Genomic DNA, 26,310 nt, shown 5'->3' with positions numbered 1-26,310 from the left:
CATATCATCACGCCAACCACCTCCAATAAAAATAAACAACACCATTATACCATATAACAAACAAGCACACATCCTAGGCCTCACCAAAGTTCACAAGGCATACACCGACACGTCACAAACAGAATACGAACAACAAACACCACACTAAACAGACTAAGACGCTTCAGAGGACTGAGCACAAAAACACAAATAAAACTATACAAAACATTAGCACGACCACAACTAGAATATCCCCCGATAATCACAATCACAAGTACAACCACAAACATAAACAAAATGCAAAAATTACAAAACAAAACATTAAGAAGAATACTAAAACACAAACCTCCATACCTAGAAACAACGGAATAATTACACAAAACAACAAATCTAGAACAAATACACGCTAGACTAATACGACTAAGCAGCAACACCTGGAACAAAATACTCACTGATGACATATTACCTCCACCCCCACATCCCACCAAAAAATCACAAGATCATCAACATTGGCCAGGATTGAAAAACATACTTGGCTAATCCCCCAACCTTTCCGCCATTCACCCACTAGCTGATTAATGATATATACATATACGTATGTATATGCAAATACACAAAATAATATATATATATATAAAATAAACAAAAATAGTAAAATAAATAAAAATAAATAAAACCAATAAACAGGAAGGATACGTGAGAATAATAGAATCAATACACACCAAATAGTAGTCATAAGGGACAAAAGCCTCATAGGTTCACACTTATCCTTCCACTGGAAAAAAAAATCATATATACAGGGTGGGGCAGAACAGATTGAGCAGTTTAGAGGAGTCAGGGCTCGGGGGGAGGGGAGAGGAGGGGAGGGGGTGCGGGTGGTTTCGTTCCGCTCCTCAGACATCCCCATTTCAGTAGCCGACATCCGACATGGTGTGGACGGGAGCAAATCGTGGCTTTGCTGTGCGCGCATATTTTGAGAACAATCAATCTGTGATTGCAACGCAAAGAGTTTTTCGGCGACGGTTCAATATTCCACGCAACAATGCTGTTCCTCAGGCGAACACAATTCGGTCCTGGGTTAGGCAGTTGGAGGCAACTGGTAGCACACTAAGAAGAGATACACATGGCCGACGCAGGTCCATCAGAACACCAGAAAATGTCGAGAGGGTGAGAGCAGCAATCATCCAGTCGCCAAGACGTTCTGCACGAAGGCATGCCGTTGCTTTGGGAATCTCCTCACGCAGTTTGAGGAGGATTCCAGCAGGATGGGGCTACAGCTCACACAGCCCGAATTTCACTCAATGTTTTGAGAAACATGTTTCCCGGACGTCTGGTTTCTCTGAGGGGTGATTTAGGGTGGCCTGCGCGGTCACCTGATTTGAGCATTTGCGACTTCTTTCTTTGGGGACATCTGAAAGAAAAGGTGTTCAAAAGTCGCCCTCACACCCTACCACAGCTAAGGGAGCGGATTATTGAAGAGGTTAACGCCATACCCCGCAGTATGTGTGAACGTGCTGTAGGAAACTTCAGAGAACGACTCCAACAGTGTGTTGCAGCTAACGGCCGCCATCTTGCTGACATTATTTTCAGAACATAAGGATTCTAAATGGTATGTTATGCTAACCTCGAGAATAATAAACTTTATTCTCTATGTACCTCCATTACTTTTTTATATCTCCTCAAAACTGCTCAATCGGTTCTGCCCCACCCTGTATGTATAAACTAATTGGGAGCAGATGCGACACATTCCAATACTAACTTTAACATAAAATTAGAATGAATTAATACTCAAGGCACAAAGCCATCACATAGTCACACCTGCTCTCAACTCATTTAAATATTTACTATAAATTGCACAAAATGGAGGAAGTACTCATAATAAATTCAACTTATAACAGCACAAACTAAACCACAACTAAAACTTAAAGCAAAAATTAAAATGAAATACAATAATATGAGTGCTCCCTCCATATCATTCTTTATAAATATAATTAGCTAGTTAGAGAACTATATTAAAGAGCATAAATAGGATGTCCGATATATACACAATTTACCATGCAAGTGGGTCCGCCCCACACTATTACACTCACACTTCTTTCAATTTCTAAACTTTACCTTCACCTATAACCCCCTCACCCCCGCCCCTCTTGCTCCCACACTTCTCACTTCACTATAGCAATAATTTGATTTGATTTGAATCGACGCTTATATCCACGGCAGAGAAAATATATTCTGCATGAAGAGGACACCCCCGTTGTGTTTCTTCACCACGTGGATCACGTCTCGTTTAGCCGCAATTACCCTAGTTGCTAGCTCTGATTGTCGTGCTACCGCCCACCTTCACGAAAAGTACTGATACCCGAGGCAATTCCCCCTTCTCTGTGGAATCTCGCTCTGGCAGGATAATGCCCCGGATAACTCTCCCTGCACGATTGGCATAGCCCCTGTGGTTTTTTAAAATTGCCTTTACGACGGGAGAGGGGGGAACCCCATCAAGAAGCATAGCCCGGTCTCGCACGCTCTAGTGCACTTGGGCCTCGTATTCGATCGATTTGCTGAAAGGTAGACAGGTTACGTAAAGCGAATCAGCACCAACACGTTAGTGAACGCCCGCGCCCCCCTGCCCCTTAGATTTCTGTTTTTCACGAATACTGATAGCTTCGTGTTCCATCACTTCTTTCGTTATCAGTGCCGCCATGGCGGCCACTGACTCAGCATCTGGCGTGCCGAAAAGGCGACGATGCGCTCCAGGTTCAGCGCCTCGATCGGACGATGAGGCTGCTGTCGTGGTGGCTCCTCCTAGTGGAAAGGGTGGCAAGCTCCCCACCTTCAAGGTCGTACCCTCGGCAGGGTACGACACTGCTTTCGAGGTGGTGAGAGCTTTTGAGAAAGGCCCCCTCCGCGGCAAGCTTCTGTCCCTACGACCCCTCGGCGATGGTAACATGCTACTGTTACCAAGCACTTATGAACTCGTCGAGGAGCTGGATGCTATCAAGTCGCTCGATAGTAAGCCGGTGAACCTGGAGCGACTCGACCCAGAAGACCGAAAGCATAGACTCGTGGTACACGATTACCCGACCAGTTACATGACTGAGGCCATCGAAGACCACAGTCAGGTAATCGCGGCCACGAGAATGCGCCGATGGGACAAGACGCCCACACGCCAGGTACTGATTACCATCAAAGCCGAACCCTTTGATAAGATCGACCTGGGTTGGTATGGCAGGTATGATGTACGAACGTACATCCCTGATCCTCTTCGTTGCTTCAGGTGTCAGCGCTATGGTCATCACCAGGCGAGGTGCTATGCGAAGCAACCCAAGTGCGGCATTTGCAGCATGCCTCATGCCACTGAGACTTGTCTCAACAAGTTCAAGGCTGGCACTGAGACTGTTGCCAAGTGCCCCAATTGCAGCAAGAAGCACCACGCCTGGAATAACTCTTGCGCAGTGCGTAAAGTTCAGGCCATTGCCTGTAAGGAGAGGACAGAGAAGCAACAGGACTTCATACCTGCTCCCCCCCCCCCAGGAACATTTGTATGGGGCAGCAGGAAGCACTCTTCTACTACAGCACCACAACCACCTACACATAGTGCTCCTGATCTGAACAATCAGGAACACTTTCCATCACTGAAACCAGCTCCCACACAGACAAACACGAAAACACAACCAGCTCCCAAAAAAGCCATCCCCACCTCCAAAACCCACGCCCGCCTCTAAACCCGCGCCCACCTCCAAACCCACGCCTGCCTCCAATCCCACCCCTAAACCTAAAGCCAAGCCCACGCCCTCAGTACCAACCCCACGAGCACAGGATCGACGGTCCCCTCCACCAAAGTATCCGTCTGATGTCATCCCCCTTAGGGAGGATGATATCGACCTGATTGTGACTGGTGTCGTCTCTGCAGTCGCTACTACCCTAGGAGAAAGCGACCCAGAGAAGATGCTAGTCATGGTGGATAGGACTGTCAAGAACGTGCTCAAACTCCTGAAAGAGAAGAGGAACCCTAGGCGAAAGGAGAGGACTCCCTCCCCCTCTACCTCCTCCTCTCCTGCCTCCTCCCCCACCTCTTCCACTACCTCTTCCACTACCGCCTCTTCCACTTCCTCAGCCTCCACCTCCCCTTCCAATTCCCCCAAGCCCGCCACACCCACTTTCACCATTGGGAAAGCTACACCCACATCTTCAAAGACTAGGAAAGTGTCTTCTGCTGAGCCCCAACATCATTTTGCGCTCAGGCTTGAAGAGTCCTCTTCTGATGAGAAGGGAAATGCTCCCACTGTTATAAAGTCGCAACCCATCTTGTCGTCTGACCGGGGAGGACAAGATGAGACAGTAATGGAAAATGACAGGGAAGAACTTCGCCCTGTTCAATAATCACTTAAAATTGCTACAGTGGAACATAAACGGGTTCCCCAGCAAAAGCTCGTATCTCCTTGCGCTTGCGCAAGAGCATGATTACGACATTATACTTCTCCAGAAGACATTGGTGAGGGACGAGGTGCGATTTCCGGGATATCGCATCTTCTCCCTCCCTCGCTTACCCACTACTAGGGGGTGCATGATCCTAGTCAATTCATCCATCCCCTGCAGTGAGATCGTGGACCCTGTATCATGTGGAGATGGTGTAGAAGTTCTTGCGGTTCGACTCCATCGGGCCCACGAAACGTATACCATCTATAGCATATACAGGGGACACAGAGCGGAACTGGACCTCGGAGAAGTGTGTGCTCTTGCTGCGGACAGGCTCCTCATCATAGGAGGAGACTTCAACGCACATCAAAATATCTTGATGTCGCCCCAAGTGTCCAATGTCGCTGGGCGCCACTTAAATTACGTATTAGATGAATACCCTGACATTGCGTTGTTGAATGATGGTAATCCGACGCACGTGCAAGGTGGACGACTTGATCTGACCTTGGCGACGGCCACTCTCCCCCCTAGGGTAACCTGGGAGGTGCATCCTATTGTCACTATTGATCACTTCGGTGTCTCTGTGCACATACGGGATACACCACCCATACCAGCTGTATTACCTGTTCCCCGGTGGAAGACAGCTTTGGCAAACTGGCCAGTATTTGAGAGATCTGTTGAAGAATGGGCAGCGTCCTACGTTCCACCACAGGACGTGGAAACGTTAGAAGCTGACTTTTCTGCAGTCATTCAGGTGGCTGCCAACAGAGCCATCCCAAAGACTCGCCAGTCTCCCAGGGAACATAAGAACAGCTGGTATTATACCCCCGAGGTGAGAGAGGCCAACCATCGGGTGAACATGCTTAGGCGTGTTTTCCGACGGCGCCGAACTCAGACCAATTTGGCCAACTTGCGCGCTGTAGTTCATGACGCTCACGTCATAGCTGCAGATGCCAGAAGAGCTAGATTTTTTTAATGGTGTGAGGGCTTTAACGCTCACACCTCCCTAGCAGAGTTGTGGTCTAAACTCCGTAAAGCTACTGGCAGGACTCAACCGCGACGCACTCATCATGCCTCTGATGCTGAGGCGCAGCGGCTGGTGCAGGAGCTTGTCTCCCGCTCCAGCAGCACTTCACTCCCGCAGTGTGTTCAAGACACACTGCAGGACCTCCAAGGAGTGAGGCGTCATAGTCTTGAGGACATGATGAGTCGATCGGATGATACTGACGCTAGCTTTACGCTTCAGGAGCTACGGGTCACACACAAAACCAGCTCAGACACGGCACCTGGAGAGGATCTCGTCACCTATTCCATGCTGACCCATTTTGGGCCGGCGGGCGATGAGGCACTTCTAAGGGTGATAAACGAGTCTTGGAGGACTGGCAAGCTACCAACAGCCTGGAAGACGGCAATCATAACGCCAATTCCAAAGCCAAAGGAACCTAGTGCTTATCGCCCCATCAGCCTGACAAGCTGCATGGGAAAGACAGCGGAGAGGATGGTGCTAAACAAGCTGCTGTGGAAACTGGGCCCAATGCATGAGCATATACATGCTTATTGCAATGGCACTGGCACAGCAAACAGTATAGCAATATTCCTCAATGCTGTCAGTGGCACACCGTCCATCGTGGTGTTTTTGGACTTGGAAAAGGCATTTGAGCTGGCCAGTCCACTTGTGATATTAGACACGTTTGCTCGCAAGGGAGTAAAAGGCAAACTGTTTTCTTGGATTGCTGACTCTCAGTCACCGGTCTGCGAAAGTACGATTTCAGGGTCACATATCAGAGGCCAGAATGCTGGAGAATGGCACTCCACAGGGGGGGGGGGAGATATTGCGCTCATAATTACTGGGAAACGGCGGTGCTTCAGCAGGGCCCAGCGTTGCTTAAGCACTGTGGCGACCTAATGTTGCAGGTTAGGGTTAAAGATCTCCCCTACAAAATCGAAAGCCATGGCACTAGGACTCTGGAAAGAAGGGGAGCACCTCACCATCCAGGACCCTTAGGCTGGACTGGGTTCACCAGTTTCAGTACCTGGGGGTCTGGATTGATGAGAGGCTCACCTTTCAGAAGGAACTAGCCTATCTCAAGGAGAGACTGAAGGCAAGAACCACAGTTATGAGAGCAATGACGGGGAAGGCACTTGGTGCCACGCATCAGGTCCTTCGCACATTCTATGTGCACGCAGTCCGCAGCTTGGTGGACTACGCTGCCCCAGCTCTCATAAATGTGGCGACTGCCAAGCTTGAAGACCTGGAGCCTTGCCAAAATGACGCAGCAAGTATTATCCTGGGAGCTCAACCTTGGACCAAGATTGTTAACCTCCAGATGGAGGCTTTATTGCCTTCATTAACATCACGGGTCAGAAGGCTGGAGGTCGACTTTCTTGCCAAGATAGTCCAGAGCCCCAGGATAACTGAGCTAAGTCAGAGCCTTGTGAAGGCTCAGGGACGGGTGGATACTCTTATCCACTCCAGTACCTGGCTATCACAGGCGGCTGGACTTCTGGACTCCTTCAGGCTCACCAGCGTTCTCTTTGAGAAGGGTAGGGACTCTCCACACCCAGAGTTCAAGCCCCCACCACCATGGCTGTCGATACCTGCAACCTTCGTTGTCACAAAGCTTCCCAGTAAGAAGAAGTTATGTGATCAGGAAAGAGTACGAGCGCAGGCCCTACAAGGAATCCGCGCACTGTCGGAACCTGGAATGGTGTTCTATTATACGGATGGCTCCGTAGACCCCAACAGGCCCCGTAGTGCGGGGGGTGCTTTCGTGACGGATGGTTTGACCTTCGGCAGGAGAGTACCTGATCATGCGTCCACTCTCCAAACTGAGGCCATAGCTGTCAAGGAGCGTTAGAGCATGCTCTAATATCTCGAGCTGGTCCTGTGGTGATCCACACGGATTCACAGTCTCTGCTAGACAGCTTAGAATCGACACAGCCCAGCGACAATGTACGCCTACTGACCTCCAACCTAGCACTCCTGCTGAAGCTACATCAGCAAGGTAGGAGTGTTGCGCTCAACTGGGCGCCAAGCCATGTGGGCGTCCCAGGCAACGAGCTAGCCGACGCCGCAGCTGAAGCGGCGCGCCAAAGACCCAAAGTCGATGTTGTCGTCCCTCTCAGCAGAAATCAGTTGCGCATACGCACCAGGTACAACGGTTCCTTCAGCACAGACTGGAGGCAGAGGTGTCAGAAAGGGCGAGGTGGTACAGGGCAGTCACAGACTTCAAACCCCTTGTACTTCCTCGCTCCACACCTAGAAAAGTGGAAACTCTGCTCCTCCGTCTGAGGTTGGAGGACCGTTGTTTCTGACAAATAAAGAACAACTCCACGCCAGAAGAAAGATGTCGCCACTGCCGCCACCCAGAAGCCACCCTTGACCACTACCTCAAGTATTGCCCCGCAACTGCTTTTCTGAGGAGAGGGCCTCCGACAACATCTGAGGGTCTTGTGCGCCGCCTATGCAGCCACTTAAGCTAATACGAACTGCGTCGGCTGGTGGAGTGTCAGCCCCCCCCCCTTTAAATTTTATATATCTTTTGCACTTGTTCATGTCAGGAAGGGTGAATTCACCGGGATGTGCATACGTACATCACATACCTATGCACATCCGGTAAATGTATGAGTGGGCGTGGCCAAAGCCACACACACTCATACATTGAATCACCCCCCCCTCTTATAAATATACTACACAAATTGCTACAATACGCAATGCACTGAATACACAGTTATGTTAGGAAGGGTGCATTCACCGAGATGTGCATACGTATATCATATACGTATGCACATCTTGTGAATGTATGAGTGTGTGTGGTTAAACCCACACACACTCATAAGTCACATCACCCTCCAAACGGGCACACACTCAAAGCCCGTGGGAGCTTCACTCCCAAATTAAACAGGGCTGAGAGCGCTATTGGACACCACCGAGTACGGACGTACTATCAACGCTGTCTACAAGCAACCAAAAATTAGACCGTTACCCGAGCCAAAGCATATCTCCGCTTCTCGCTCTGACGGTATATGCCCTCAATAACCCCCCTTTCGACTGTACATTGCCCTTGCGGTCTTAAAACTTGTGCAGTCGACTGGTGGGGGAGGGAACCCCCCTCCCGGTCTCCCGCTCCTATAGCGGACCCGGCATAGGTCTCGAACTCTCCGGCGACCGAGATATTCCATACGTTGCGAGAGGGCACCCGGGCGCCAGCCAGCGCGATCGCTTTCCCTTAACCACCGTTAGGCCATTAGAACCCGTGAGCATAGACCGTACCCCTTCGACCCCCCCCCCCCATACAATTCCCCTTACTTTCCCTTTCTTTTCATACACAGCCCTGACATACACACACAAACTAACACACACATATATTTAGAATAAATATTAGGGAGAACCGGCCTACGGCCGGCCAAACGAAACGCTCCGTCATCTGAAACCTATTGGCCAAGCTGGAGATAGCTATCCAAAAGCTATTCACCAACGGCACACAACACACGGCGATAGCAGAAGACAAGACCATAGAAGAACTGACAAAAAGGACAACGAAGAATGAATTTGCAAAAGAAGGACTAGACATTATTGACCCCCCGGAGCTGAACGATGCTATAAAGAAGTGCATCGCCTGTGGCCTTAACCAGCCTACATATGCAGCCAGATGTCAAATAAGAAAGGACTTAATCAAGAAGAAAATACAAGAAAACAAAGAACAAAACACACACACACACTTCATATGTAAACAAAACTACAAGCAACACTACTCAGTCTTCACCAACACCGACACCCATCCCCATAACCCTAAAACACCTAACAGTTATAAACACAGCAATTATACACGCCAACATAACTGAAGCAGCAATACCAGGAACTTATCAACAGGCAATCAACGAATTCTACAAGGCAAACGGAGTCCCCATAATCATAATCCCACCTTCTGTCATAAAACCCACAGCTATACTAAACATGATAAACAACACGACACGCACCCAATCACAACCAGAAGAAATGGAAACGGAGGAACAAAGAAATAAAAGGGCACTCAACACAGAACATACAACAGAAACTGCACAACCCACAAAGGCAAAGAAAACTGACCAAAACACAGAAACAGTACAGATAATAACACCCAACACAACAAACATGACAGATGAAGAAAACCATCAAAACATACACACACTCCTACAAAACAAAAAGATCAAATACATATACACTAAGGAAATACCAGAAGATACTGTAGACACTATGATCAAACAAAAACTGATTGACCTGACCAAAGCCCCTATACAAAGACTGACTGAGACAAAATACAGAAAAACACAACAAGGATACTACGACATCCGTAAATACAAACCAACAGACACACTTCACTGGACAGTCAACAGCCAATAAATCAAACACACATGAACACAATACGCATACTACAACACAACGTACAACACTGGACATTCCACAGAAGAAACCAACTAAGCAACCACTACATAACACAAACACCAGACATCATATTACTCAATTCAATAGGGAAACACACAGTTAAAATATTCAACTACAACACACACACACAAAACACTTACAACGAAGACAACGCAGGAATAGCCATAGCCATAAAACAAAACATAAAATACAAGCTATTAGACGACTTTGATGAAGACATGTTAGCCATTGAAATACACACAAAGGACCCATAATCATAGCCACAACATACCTCCCACCACGAAGACCATACCTACCAACACAAGACATACTGAAAATCACACAAAAACCACAACCAACATACATCATAGGAGACTTTAATGCAAAACACAAAACACTATAACACACATACAACAATCACGTAGGAAAAAGCATTCATCCACTAATAACACAGAACCACCTTACCTTCCTCGGCCCAGACTTCCCAACAAGCATTACACACCGGAACAAGCAACCCAGACATGATATTCACCAACCGACACCACCACCTCACATACAGAATAGTAGAATACACCCAGGCGACATAACTTCATCAGATCACATACCACTACACTTCACACTATCCACCACAGCGATCACTATCCCCACACCATCTAGATTACTATACAAAGAAGCAGACTGGGAGAAATTTAAAACAATACTAGAAACAACAACAGAAGAATACAACAACACAGAAAGACAGACCAACACAAACACTCAAATAAAGGACACAAAATACATAGACGACAAAATAGAAAACTGGTACAAATTATTACACAACGCTATCGCACAGAGTATACCTACAATACACCACAAACAACTACCCACACCAAAAACATCTAAAACACTAAAACAATTAATATGGAAGGCAAACAACATAAAAAATAAAGCCATAACAGAAAACAACTGGACTCCACACACAGGAGAAACAATTAAACAATTACAAACACAAATACTAGAAGAATACAAAAGAAACTACTAAGAAACATGGAACAAATTCATATCAAACATCAAATTCAACCCCAAAAAAACACAAGACTTCTGGAACACAATAAAGAGACTACAAGGATCCAACACTAACACTTCACCATACATAACACATAACAACGACAAACTACACGACGATAAAGACAAAGAAAACGCATTCAGACAAGTATGGCAAAACATTTTTCAGATCACACCAGAAGAAAACACACAATTTGACACAAACCATGAAACAAAAATACTCACATACATAACACAACACCACCAACAAACACAACCTTACGCAAACATAGACTTAAGCAGACTAGACACTGACAACTACATAGGACGACTCATACAACTAGAAGACGTTAAAAACATAATCAAACACACTAAAAACAAAGCCCCAGGACAATCAGGCATAACGAAACAAATACTCGCACTCTTACCAAAAACAACAATACAACCACTCACAGATATATACAACGAAACACTCAGCCTAGGATACTTTCCACAAAAATTCAAAAACTCAATCATCACATTCATTCCAAAACAAAAAGACACCACACAAATACAAAACTACAGACCCATATCACTACTAGAAACACCTGAAAAAATATACGAAAGACTAGAACCTAAACATAAGAACATAAGAATAAAGGAGACTGCAAGAGACCATAAGGCCTACACTAGGCAGCTCCGTATCCATCACCACCTGTCATCCCCATCCATAAAGTTGTCTAAACGTTTTTTAAAACAACTGATAGTTTCAGCGCTTACAACATGGTTACTAAGTTTATTTCATTCATCGACCACCCTATTAGTAAACCAATTTTTGCCTATTTCCTTCTTAAATCTAAATTTGTCCGGTTTATTACCATTACTGCGAGTCCTGCCCTGTTGTTTTATTATGATGACTTTGTTTGCTTCACCCTTGTTATAGCCTTTGATCCACTTGAACACTTCTATTAGATCACCCCGCACTCTACGTCTTTCCAGAGAATGTAAGTTTAGGTGCTTAAGTTCTTCGTAAGGCAAATTTCCGAGTCCATATATCATTTTGGTCATTCTTCTCTGTACTGATTCTAGTGAATTGATGTCCATTTTGTAGGACGGTGACCAAAACCGTACCGCATAGTCAAGTATGGGTCTAACTATCGTTAGATAGAGTTTAATAATTACCTCTGCACTTCTATTCGTTACCGTCCTAGCAATGAAGCCTAATGCGCTGTTAGCTTTATTTCTGGCGCTAATGCACTGCTTCCTGGTTTTGAGGTCCGGACTCACCAGAACACCCAAGTCCCTCTCGCACTCAGATTTTTCTAAAAACGTGTTATCTACATTGTATCTATTTTTGGGGTTGTGTAGCCCTACGTTTAACAAGCTATACTTAGAGATATTGAAGTTCATTTGCCATTTCACTGACCATGTTAACAATTTATTAAGATAATCCTGCAGAATCTCTGCGTCGTCTACTGACCTAATTAGGCGTCCTATTTTAGTGTCGTCCGCAAAATTACTAACATCACTATTTATCCCATCGTCTAAGTCGCTTATGCACATAATGAACAATAAGGGACCCAAAACCGAGCCCTGGGGGACCCCACTAGTAACATTGCCCCACCTAGATTTTATTCCATTTATGGTGACCCGCTGTTTTCTGTTACTAATCCAAGCTCTAATCCATTCTAACACTTTTCCTCCTATGCCATGGGCTTTGATTTTATTTAGTAGTCTCCGGTGTGGTACCTTGTCGAACTCTTTGCTAAAGTCAAGGTAAATAACATCACAATTTTCATTGTCAGCTGACGCCTTATATACTTTAGTGTTAAAGGATAGAAGATTATTATAGTCACACATGACTTACCCTTGGAGAAACCATGCTATGAATCACGAATTAAATTATGCCCTTCGATGTGTTCTCTGAGTCTATTTACTATTATTGATTTAAGCATTTTTCCTATAACCGATGTCAAACTGATTGGCCTGTAGTTGCATATAGACGATCTATCTCCCTTCTTAAAAACAGGAACAACGTTTGCCTGCCTCCAAGCAGTTGGAACAAAACCAGTGTCTACCGATTTATTGAATATTTCAGTTAACTGGTCGCAAACAGACTTATGGCACACTTACACGAACAAGACATGTTAAACCCAAACCAACACGGATTCACACCTGGCAAAGGAACACACACAGCACCCGCCATTATATATGAAACAATCGCTGACGCACAAAGACACAAACATGCATGTAACATAATACCACGCGACATATCCAAGGCCTTCGACAAAGTATGGCACGAAAGCCTTAAATACAAAATACTTCAAACACACCTTCCAGACACCATCATGAAAACACTGTGTAGCTTCCTAGACAACAGAACAGCAAAAATAAAAATAAACCACTACATAGGACCAGCCTTCCCTCTCCAAAGCGGAGTTCCACAAGGAAGCGTTCTCTCTCCAACACTGTTTAACTTGTACACATCAGACATACCACCACCCTCACACGGAAGCTACACTATACAATACGCAGACGACGTCACACAGATAATCACATACCCTAACACTACAGGAAAACATATGCTTGCCAGAAAGACAGAACATGAAATCAACAAAATTAACACATACGAAAAACAATGGAAACTATCCACAAACACAAATTCCAATTACTAGCCATCTCAACACGCCAACCAGCACCAATAAAAATAAACAACAACATAATACCATACAATAAACAAGCACACATCCTAGGGCTCACGCATCAACACACAAGGAATAAAACACCACATCAAAAACAGAATAAAAAAATAAAAAAACACTTAATAGACTAAGACGCTTCAGAGGACTAACAACAAAAACACAAATAAAAGTATACAAAACACTAGCACGACCACAACTGGAATACCCCCAATAATCACAGTCACAAGCACACACACAAACATGAAAAACATGCAAACTTTACAAAACAACACATTAAGGAAAATACTAAAACATAAACCACCATACCTAGAAACACAAGAACAACTCAACAAAACACAAAACATAGAAACTATACACTCAAGACTCATAAGACTGAGTAGCAATGCTTGGAACAATATACTAACATACAATATAATACCCCCACCTCCTCAATCATAAAAAAAAAAACACAAGACCACAAAAACTGGCCCAGAATAAAAACTATATTAGGTTAAAATCCAGACTTTCCGCCATAATCACGGCCACTAGCTGATCACAAAAAAAGGGAAGGTTACGTATATAAGATATAACGTAGAATAAACATTAAGATAACACATAAGGCACATTGCCTCACACAAACACACATATCCACAGGATATGTGTGTAATACTTAAAATAACGCAATAGTAATAGAATTCACATGGCACATTAGCCAATAACTAACAAACGTAACCTCCCTTAACAAAAAAAAAAAAAAAAAAAAATATATATATATATATATATAATATATATATATATATATATATTTATATATATGAGTATATATATAATTCAACTGGGAGCAGGTATGACTAGATTTCCTACTAAATATAACTTTAATCAAAATAAAAACCTAAACTAAAACTTGAAATAATTTTCAAGGCACAAAGCCATTACATAATCACACCTGCTCCCAACTCATGTAAATGTTTATTATAATTTGTGCAAAATGAAGGAAGGACTTGTATTAAATCACATAAATAACATCACAATAAATTAAAATCACGATTAAAACCTAAAGTCAATTAAAAAATGTACAACAGAAAATGAGTCCTTCCTTCACACCAAATATGTATGATTAGCTAGATAGATTTTTTTTTATTAGAGCATAGATAGTATGACCGTATGAATTAATAATAACACCATGCAAGTGGGTCCGCCCCACACTATCACACTCACACTTCCTTCACTTTCTAAACTTTACCTTCCCCTATCACCCCCTCCCCCCTCTTGCTCCCACACCTTCTCACTTACCTATCGCCATTTATTTATTTATTTTTTTGTCACGGGGGGCAGAGATTAGATAGATTCTAGACTGAGAACATCCACGCTGGATCGTTCCTCACGCTATTTTCGCCCTCTATGCCATCACTCATCCCAGATGCTAGCTCTGTTTGACGTGCTACAACCTATTGAATTCGGAAAGTACTGCTACCCGAGACAATTCCCCCTTCCTGTGGAATCTCGCTCTGGCAGGATTATGCCCTAAATAGCTCTCCCTGCACGATCGGCGTAGCCCTTGCGGTTCTTTTAAGAATCGCCTTTAGGGCGGGAGGTGGGAACCCCTTCATCAAGAAAAGCCCGGTCTCGCACGCTCTAGGTGCATTCGGGCCTCGTATTCGATCGATTGCCGCTAGGTAGAGGTCACGTAAAGCGAATCAGCACCAACACGTTAGTAAACGCCCGCGCCCCCCTGCCCCTTAGATTTCCGCCTTTTTTCACGTTACCGTTGCGTTTTAAATCAGTAATTTTCTCGTTATCAGTGCCGCCATGGCGGCTACTGACACTGCGACTGGCGTGTCGAAAAAGCGTCGATGCGCTCCAGGTTCAGCAGCTCCATCGGACGATGAAGCTGCTGTAGTGATGTCCCCAGTTAGTGCAAAGGGTGGCAAGCTCCCCACCTTCAAGGTCGTACCCTCAGCGGGGTACGACACTGCTTTTGAGGTAGTGAGAGCTCTTGAAAAGGGCCCACTCCGTGGCAAGCTTCTGTCCCTCCGGCCCCTCGGCGATGGTAACGTGCTACTGTTACCAAGCACTTACGAACTCGTCGAGGAGCTGGACGGGATCAAGTCGCTCGGTGGCAAGCCAGTGAACCTGGAGCGTCTCAATCCGGAGGACATAAAACATCGACTCGTGGTTCACGATTACCCGACCAGTTACATGACTGAGGCCATCGAAGACCACAGTCAGGTAATCGCGGCCACGAGAATGCGCCGATGGGACAAGACGCCCACACGCCAGGCGAACCCTTTGCTAAGATAAACCTGGGATGGTATGGCAGGTATGATGTACGAACGTACATCCCTGATCCTCTTCGTTGCTATGGTCACTTCCAGGCCAGGTGCACTGCTAAGCAACCCAAGTGCGGCATTTGCAGCATTCCTCATGCCACTGAGACTTGTCTCAACAAGTTCAAGGCTGGCACTGAGACTGTTGCCAGGTGCCCCAATTGTGGAAAGAAGCACCACGCCTGGAATACCTCTTGCGCAGTGCGTAAAATGCAGGCCGTTGCCTGTAAGGAGAGGAAAGAAAAGCGACAGGACTTCATACCTGCCGCCCCCCCCCCCGGAGGAACATTTGTATGGGGCAGCAGGAAACACTCGTCTACTACAGCACCACAACCACCTACACCTAGTGCTCCTGATATGAACAATCAGGAGCACTTTCCATCACTGAAACCAGCTCCTACACAGACAAACACAAAAATACAACCAGCTCCTAAAAAAGCCATGCCCACCTCCAAACCCACGCCCGCCTCCAAACCCGCGCCCACCTCCAAACCCACGCCTGCCTCCAATCCCACCCCCAAACCTAAAGCCAAGCCCACGCCCCCTGTACCAACCCCACGAGCACAGGGCCGACGTTCCCCTCCACCGCAATATCCGTCTGATGTCATCCCCCTTAGGGAGGATAATATCGACCTGATTGTGACTGGTGTCGTCTCTGCAGTCGCTACTACCCTAGGAGAAAGCGACCCAGAGAAGATGCTAGTCATGGTGGATAGGGCCGTCAAGAACGTGCTCAAACTCCTGAAAGAGAAGAGGAACCCAAGGCGAAAGGAGAGGACTCCCTCCCCCTCTACCTCTTCCTCTCGTGCCTCCTCCCCCGCCTCTTCCACTACCTCTTCCTCTCCCTCAACCTCCTCCTCCTCCCCTTCCACTCCCCCCAAGCCCGCCACACCCATTTTTACCATTGGGAAAGCTACACCCACATCTTCAAAGACTAGGAAAGTGTCTTCTGCCAAGTCCCAACTTCAATTTGCACTCAGGCTTGAAGACTCCTCTTCTGATGAGGAGGAAAATGCTCCCACTGTTATGAAGTCGCAACCCATCTTGTCGTCTGACCGGAAAGGACAAGATGAGACCGTTTTGGAAACTGACAGGGAAGACAATCGCCCTGTTCAAAAGTCACTTAAGGTTGCTACAGTGGAACATAAACGGGTTCCCCAGCAAAAGCTCGTATCTCCTTGCGCTTGCCCAAGAGCATGATTACGATATCATGCTTCTCCAGGAGACATTGGTGAGGGACGAGGTGCAATTTCCGGGATGTCGCATCTTCTCCCTCCCTCGCTCACTCACTACTAGGGGGTGCATGATCTTAGTCAAATCATCCATCCCCTGCAGTGAGATCGTGGACCCTGTATCATGTGGGGATGGCGTAGAAGTTCTTGCGGTTCGACTCCATCGAGCCCATGAAATGTACACCATCTATAACATCTACAGGGGCCACAGAGCGGAACTGGACCTTGGAGAAGTGTGTGCTCTTGCTGCGGACAGGCTCCTCATAATAGGAGGGGACTTCAACGTCCATCATGGTATTTTGATGTCGCCCCAAGGGCCCAATGTCGCTGGGCGCCACTGAAATTACGTATTGGATGAATGCCCTGACATTGCGTTGTTGAATGATGGTAATCCGACGCACGTGCAAGGTGGACGACTTGATCTGACCTTGGCGACGGCCACTCTCCTCCCTAGGGTAACCTGTGAGGTGTATCCTATTGTCACTAGCGATCACTTCGGTGTCTCTGTGCACATACGGGATACACCACCCATTCTAACTGTATTACCTGTTCCCAGGTGGAAGACAGCTTTGGCAAACTGACCAGTATTTGAGAGGTCTGTTGAAGAATGGGCAGCGTCCTACGTTCCACCACAGGACGTGGAAACGTTAGAAGTTGACTTTTCTGCAGCCGTTCATGAGGCTGCCAAGAGAGCCATCCCAAAGACTCGCCAGTCCCCCAGACAACACAAGAACAGCTGGTATTATACCCCCGAGGTGAGAGAGGCCAACCATCGGGTGAACATGCTTAGGCGTGTTTTCCGACGGCGCCGAACTCAGACCAATTTGGCCAACTTGCGCGCTGCAGTTCATGACGCTCACGTCATAGCTGCAGATGCCAGAAGAGCTAAATTTCTTGAATGGTGTGAGGGCTTTAACGCTCACACCTCCCCAGAAGAGCTATGTTCTAAGCTCCGTAAAGCTACTGGCAGGACTCAACCGCGACGCACTCATCATGCCTCTGATGCTGAGGCGCAGCGGCTGGTGCAGGATTTTGTCTCTCGCTCCAGCAGCACCTCACTCCCGCAGTGTGTTCAAGACACTGCAGGACCTCCAAGGAGTGAGGCGTCATAGTCTTGAGGACATGATGAGTCGATCGGATGATACTGACGCTAGCTTTACGCTTCAGGAGCTACGGCTCACACACAAGACCAGCTCAGACACGGCACCTGGAGAGGATTTCATCACCTATTCCATGCTGACCCATCTTGGGTCAGCGGGTGACGAGGCACTTCTAAGGGTGATAAATGCGTCTTGGAGGACTGGCAAGCTACCAACAGCCTGGAAGACGGCAATCATAACGCCAACTCCAAAGCCAAAGGAACCTAGTGCTTATCGCCCCATCAGCCTGACAAGCTGCATGGGAAAGACAGCGGAGAGGATGGTGCTAAACAGGCTGCTGTGGAAACTGGGCCCAATGCATGAGCATATCCATGCTTACTGCAATGGCACTGGCACAGCAAACAGTATAGCAACACTCAATGCTGTCAGTGGCACACCGTCCATCGTGGTGTTTTTGGACTTGGAAAAGGCGTTTGAGCTGGCCAGTCCACTTGTGATATTAGTTACCCTTGCTCGCAAGGGTGTAAAAGGCAAGCTGCTTTCTTGGATTGCTGACTATCTCAGTCACCGGTCTGCGAAAGTAAGATTTCAGGGTCATATATTAGAGGCCAGAATGCTGGAGAATGGCACTCAACAGGGTGGGGGGGGTCCCAGCCCCACTCTGTTCAATGTGCTCGTCTCCAACATTCTGGAACTACCTCTACCCAATGGGTGCATAGTCATCTGCTATGCAGATGATATTGCACTCATAATTCCTGGGAAACGGCGGTGCTTCAGCAGGGCTAAGCGCTGTTTAAGCACTGTGGCGACCTAATGTTGCAGGTTAGGGTTAAAGATCTCCCCTACAAAATCGAAGGCCATGGCATTAAGTCTCTGGAAAGAGGGGGAGCACCTCACCATCCAGGACCTTAGACTGGACTGGGTTCATCAGTTTCAGTACCTGGGGGTCTGGATTGATGAGAGGCTCACCTTTCAGAAGGAACTAGCCTATCTCAAGGAGAGACTGAAGGCAAGAACCACAGTTATGATAGTAATGACGGGGAAGGCACTTGGTGCCACGCATCAGGGCCTTCGCACATTCTTTGTGCACGCAGTCTGCAGCTTGGTGGACTACGCTGCCCCAGCTCTCATAAATGTGGCGACTGCCAAGCTTGAAGACCTGGAGCCTTGCCAAAATGACGCAGCAAGGTTTATCCTGGGAGCTCAACCTTGGACTAAGATCGTTAACCTCCAGATGGAGGCTTCATTGCCTTCATTAACATCACGGGTCAGAAGGCTGGAGGCCGACTTTCTTGCCAAGATAGTCCTGAGCCCCAGAATAACTGAGCTAAGTCAGAGGCTTGTGATAGCTCTGGGACGGGTGGATACTCTTATCCACTCCGGTACCTGGCTATCGCAGGCAGCTGGACTTCTGGACTCCTTCAGGCTCACCAGCGTTCTCCTTGAGAAGGGTAGGGACTCTCCATATCCAGAGTTCACGCCCCCACCACCATGGCTGTCGATACCTGCAACCCTCGTTGTCACAAAGCTTCCCAGTAAGAAGAAGTTATGTGATCATGAAAGAGTACGAGCGCAGTCCCTACAAGGAATCCGCGCACTATCGGAACCTGGAATGGCGGTCTACTACACGGATGGCTCCGTAGACCCCAACAGGCCTCGTAGTGCGGGGGCTGTCTTCGTGACGGATGGTTTGACCTTCAGCAGGAGAGTATCTGATCATGCGTCCACTCTCCAAACTGAGGCCATAGCGGTCAAGGAGCGTTAGAGCATGCTCTAATATCTCGAGCTGGTCCTGTAGTGATCCACACGGATTCACAGTCTCTGCTAGGCAGCTTAGAATTGACACAGCCCAGCGACAATGTACGCCTACTGACCTCCATCCTAGCACTCCTGCTGAAGCTACATCAGCAAGGTAGGAGTGTTACGCTCAACTGGGCGCCAAGCCACGTGGGCGTCCCAGGTAACGAGCTAACCGACGCCGCAGCAGAAGGGGCGCGCCAAAGACCCGAAGTCGATGTTGTCGTCCCTCTTAGCAGAAATCAGTTGCGCCTACGCACCAGGCCTCTCAATCAGGTACAACGGTTCCTTCAGCACAGACTGGAGACAGAGGTGTCAGAGAGGTCGAGGTGGTACAGGGCAGTCACAGACTATGAGCCCCCTGTACTTCCTCGCTCCACACCTAGAAAGGTTGAAACTTTGCTCTACCGTCTGCGACTGGAGGACCGTTGTTTCTGGGAAATCAAGAGAACTTCAACACCTGCAGAAAGAAGATGCCACCATTGTAGCCACCCTGAAGCCACCCTCAAGCATTATCTCCAGCATTGCCCCGCAACTGCTTTTCTGAGAAGAGGGCCTCTGACAACATCTGAGGGTCTTGTGCGTCGCCTATGCAGCCACTTAAGTAATTACGAACTGCGTCGGCTGGTGGACTGTCAGCCCCCCCTATAAATTTATATATATATATATATATATATATATATATATATATATATACATATATATATATATATATATATATATATATATATATATATATATGTCTTCACTTAACACCATTCACTGTATTCACTTATAACAACATTACTTGAAACCCCTAACACCGATACATCATGAAGGGTGCATTCGCCGGGATGTGCATACGCATTTTACATGAGTATGCACATCTTGTGAATGTATGAGTGTGTGTGGTGCCCAACCACACACACTCATAAGTGAAATCACCCTCCAAACGGGCTCACACCAAAAGCCCGTGGGAGCTTCACTCCCGAATTGCACAGATCAGAAACAGAACTCCCTGACCTTTTGAGGTACGTCTGCGTACCTTGGGTTAAGGTCGTGACAGTGGGGTTTGGCATACGTACATACATACATACATATACCAAGGCTTTTTCCCCCTTCCAAGGGAGGTAGCCAAAAAGGGAAAGGCATAAAAACACTCCCACCCATTTCATCCCTAAATACACTCCACACCCCTCCCACCCTTCCTCTCATCTGAGCACCTCCTGGATGACGGGTCATCCCTGCACCCTGCCCACCGCCCTGGGTCAGAAGCGGTAATTACAAAATTACAAAATTTAAGATATGATAATTTGTTTAGTTGCTAGTGAGGGATATTGATTCATAAAATTGGTTTGAGTGAGTAAAAGGAGGGGGATTTTTACGTATATTATCATATCTTGAATGTGTTCAATAAGGCTACGTAAATTTTTTACACTTGTTTATTCTCTTTTCAATGAGAATGAATTTTCACTTTTGTTCTTTCTCTGTTCAATGAGAATTTTTGATGATCTCTTTTCTCTGAGATATTTTTTGGAATGTACACTTTCACTACAGTCATAGCTTTACTGAAGACATGACATCCTAAGTGGTTAGTTTTTTTTTTATTACTATGTTAGTTTGTGTAGAGTTAAATATTCATATATATATATATATATATATATATATATATATATATATATATATATATATATATATATATATATATGTAAATATTTATACATTGCATAGAGATATATACAAAGTTGCTAGTATTGAGAATGGTTATTGGTTAAAGTTTTCATGGGAAATTATTTTTTCTGTTGTTCTTATTATCGCACTTATACATATATATTTATCTAAGGCAGTTAATTTTTTAAAAAATTCTAATGTATGTATGGTATGAAATGCTTATTCATCTTCTTTGAGTGGGGGGGGGGGTCTGAGTGTATTATTCCGGGGCTTCACGGTCGGAAGGAAGTGAAGGAGTACTTTTATAGATAGTGAGAAAAGTTTTTGTAAGTAAATGATCGTGAGGACCTAACCTATCGAATCGCATGACGTCCTGCGTCCTAAGGAGGAATAATTACTGTAAATTCATAGTTAATGTGTTAGTTATGTTCTTCTTGGGATTTGTCGTCGTGCAATGGTTTCTCCTAATTTACTAGGTTTCGGGTGACTGCCTGGGAGATTTCTTCGCGGTGACATTTTGATATTTTGAGTCTACGTTAAAATTGAAAAATTATCTCGTAAGTTAAAATTACACTAGCGGATGTTTTGTTATTTAATTATTAAGTTCTGTTTATCGTGGTCTTTGAATATTCTATAACTATAATTAATAGTTATTTCTGATAGTTCTACGTGGGCTATTTTACATCTAAATAATTTTAATTAAAATGATTATTTTATGCCTTTGACACGTGGGTTATTTATATGTATCTATGGGTTTATGATGTACAAGTATAAAATATAAATAAAAATGGGGTACTTATGGTAGGTCTGCTGAATTCTGGGTAGCACTGGTTGGTTCCGTGGGCGGATGTGATACTGGCGTGGGCTGAGGGGATGATTCCTTGGTGGGTTTGAGAGATTGCTTTGCAAGCAGTTCTCTGTGAGCCAAGGGTGGCGGTGGGTGGAAGGTGAGGTTGGGTGGTTGGGGTGGGTAAGCGAGAATGCTGACCCGATGCGAAGAGTAGGTATGTTAGGCGGGTCCGGGCCTAACTCCTGCGAAGCTCCTGGTCTGGGTGGAAGGGGTGGAGGTGGGTTAGGCGGGTCGGGGCCTAACCGATGCGAGGCTCCTGGTCTGGGTGGTCATGGAGGGGGTTGGAGGTGGGTTAGGCTGGTCTGGGCCTAACCGCTGCGAATTCCCGGGTCTGGCTGATCATGGAGGGAGGGTGGAGGTGGGTTAGGCGGGTCTGGGCCTAACCGCTGCGAATTCCCTGGTCTGGCTGGTCATGAAGGGGTGGGGGTGGAGGCGGGATCTCGTCCGGCTCCTGAACTACAAAAAAAAAAGGGGGGAATTAGTGGGAGTCTATGGTTTATACTCACGTTGATTGGTGACGGTAGTTGTGGATGGCGGATGAGATTGTCTCTTGGATGTGTCTCGTTGGCCTGGGTCCACTGCGTCTTGACTGAAGTCGTGATGTCGTGTCGATCTTGGAGTTGGTGTGCTGCATCTGATGGGATTCGTCTGGTCTTGGCTTGGGTGTGCTGCTTGAAGGGATAGAGGGGTGGTGGTTAGTAATGCTTACCGAGTGAGGTGCTGAGTTTGCAGATATGCGTTGTTCTCGGGTGAGGACGGTAGGGGTGAGGTGGAGTATCTTCTTTCGGAGACTGGATCTTGTGGTAGCTGAATGGAATCTTGTGGTTTGATTGAAGTTCGATCTCTGGGTTGGGAGTCTTGTTTGATATTGGATTGGAATCTTGATACGGTGCTGTGTAGAATTGACAGGTTCTTCTATTCTGACAGAGGTCTCTCTGTAGACATCTGTCGTATGATTGGTAGCGTACTGCCACCAGGTGGTTTAAAATCGAATGCCTTCGATTTCACCACCGATTCTAAGATTGGTGCAACTGTAGATCAAAGCTGTCATCTTAGAATTCAGACTGTCGTCTCGAAGGGAGTGGTTGGTGGAGGGGTAGTGTGTAGACGTGTCGCTTGCTTGGAAAGCTTGCTGACGAAGCAAAGTCTACTTCGTAGACTGTGGTCTTGTTCTTCTGAGCTGTAGGCGTGGCTGGTTTGCTTGGAGCTGAATAGAATCAAGTGGCTTGATTCTTTTATTCTGGGAGCTTAATTGAAGATATGAGAAGTCGAAGATAGACGATTTCTTCTTCGTTGACCGTGGTCTGCTCCTTCTGAATGGTAGGCGTGGCTTGAATGGCTGAAGATTTTATTCGGCCTTCTGTGGTAGGCGCGAGTGTAACCAGTGTTTTCTTGGTATAAGGTAGGCTTGTCTCTTCGGAGTTTGGAATGAGAGCACCGCTCGCCAGTTGGATTGGTTGTGTAACCTTGGTTGTATGGCTGAGGACGGCTTTTCTATTCAGAGCGTGGGAGCACCGCTGCCGCCATTTATGTAACCGTAGAAAAGGTTGTGGTTACATAAAGAGGACTTAATGCGGGCGAGATAAACACCAAAAAAAACGGGAGTTTTCTTCTATTTATTAACAAATATAATATTTCAAGTTACAGAATAACAATATGTGCCAGGCCTTGACCTAGGGCACAACTGGCTGGCAGCCTTCTCGGTCTGCCCAGCTCTGGGGCGTCTGGCCGGTAGGCTCTTCACCTACCCAGCTCTTGGCGGTAGGCTCATGACCTACCCCGCTCTGGCGACGGTGACATGGGTGTTATAGGTTATATAGGGGGGTTAGTGGGTTGTTGTAAGTAAAGGCGTTAGTCTCGCTATTCTATGCATTGGGGTCAGTTTTATATATGAGGGTTAGTCCTATACTTGGTGGATATTGTTAGGTATATTATATATATGTTAGTTTATGGGTAATATACTAGGGCAGTTATAATAAAAGGACTTTTAATAGGTTAGTCTGGTGACACTGGGCATCTATATCTTGTTTGTTTTTAAATGTGCTGCGTTAGATGTATGTTGTGGGAAATGCAAGGTAAGCAAAAGGGGGAGTCTCGCTATGTTGCAAGCATGTGGATCACGTGCGTGGTGGGTGATGGTTAGTAATGGTTACACTGCGTCACGGGGCATAGAGAAAAGATATTCCGTATGAAGAGAACACCCCCGCTCCGTTTTTTCAACGCGTCGATCTCGTCGAATTCAGCCGCAATTACCCTAGTCACTAGCTCTGATTATCGTGCTGCCGCCCATCATACCGAAAGTACTGCTATCCGAGGTAATTCCCCCTTCCTAGAGGAATCTCTTTCTGGCAGGATTATGCCCCAAATAACTCTCCCTCCACGATTAGCATAGCCCGTGTGGTTCTGTTAAAATTGCTTTTACGGCGGGAGAGGGGGGAACCCCGTCTTGAAGAAAAGCCCGGTCTCGCACACTCTAGTGCACTCGGGCCTCGTATTTGATCGCTTGCTGCTAGGTAGACAGGTCACGTAAAGCGAATCAGCACCAACACGGTAGTAAACGCCCGCGCCCCCCTGCCCCTTAGATTTCCGCTTTTGGCGGCTACTGATACTATGACTGGCGTGGTGAAACGTAGGCGCTGCGCTCCAAGATCAGAGCCTCCATCCGATGATGAAGCTGCCGTGGTGATGGCCCCTCTTCATAACAAGGGTGGCAAGCTCCCCACCTTCAAGGTCGTACTCTCAGCAGGGTACAATACAGCTTTTGAGATGGTACGTGCTCTCGAGAAGGGCCCCCTCCACGGTAAGCTTGTATCCCTCCGGCCCCTTGGCGACGGTAACCTGCTGCTGTTACCGAGCAGTTACCAACTCGTCGAGGAGCTGGAGGCAGTTACATCATTGAATGGAAAGCCTCTGACCCTGGAGAGACTCAATCCCGAGGATAAGCGGCACAGACTCGTGGTGCGCAATTACCCGACCTCATATTTGACTGAGGCCATTGAGGACCACCCTCACGTGATTGGGGCCACGAGAATGCGCCGCTGGGATAAGACGCCCACCCGCCAGGTTTTGATCACCATAAAAGGCGAACCTTTCAATCGTATTGACCTGGGGATGTATGGCAGCTATGATGTACGAACGTACATCCCTGATCCTCTCCGTTGTTTTAAGTGTCAACGTTATGGTCATCACCAGGCGCGGTGCACTTCTAAGCAACACAAATGTGGCATTTGCAGCATGTCTCATGCTACCGAGACTTGTCTCAACAAGTTTAAGGCTGGCACTGAGACTGTGGCCAAATGCCCCAATTGTAACAAGAAGCACCACGCCTGGAATACTTCTTGCTCAGCTCGTAAAGCTCAGGCCATTGCCTGTAAGGAGAGGACAGAGAAGCGACAGGACTTCATACCTGCCCCCCCAGGAACATTTGTATGGGGCAGCAGGAAGTACTCTCCCACTGCACCACAGACACCTACACCTAGTGCTCCTGATTTAAACAATCAAGAGCACACACACCCGAACTCAGCCAGCTCCCAAAAAGACCCCCACACCCAAACCTACGCTTAAGCCCACGCCTAAGCCTACGCCTAAGCCCACGCCTACCCCTAAGCCTACGCCAAAGCCCACGCCTACCCCTAAGCCCACGCCCACAGTACCAACCCACGACCACAGGAACGGCGGCCCCCTCCACCTCAGTATCCGTCTGATGTCATCCCCCTTAGGGAGGATGACATCGACTTGATTGTGACTGGTGTCTTCTCTGCAGTCGTTACCACCCTTGGGGAAAGCGATCCAGAGAAGATGCTAGTCATGGTGGATAGGGCCGTCAAGAACGTGCTCAAACTCCTGAAAGAGAAGAGGAACCCAAGGCGAAAGGA

Source organism: Oratosquilla oratoria, chromosome 1, assembly GCF_046742065.1.
Source record: "Oratosquilla oratoria isolate Oo_2021 chromosome 1, ASM4674206v1, whole genome shotgun sequence".
In the NCBI taxonomy this organism is placed as follows: Eukaryota; Metazoa; Arthropoda; class Malacostraca; order Stomatopoda; family Squillidae; genus Oratosquilla; species Oratosquilla oratoria.
Note: the sequence above shows the minus strand (reverse complement) of the source record.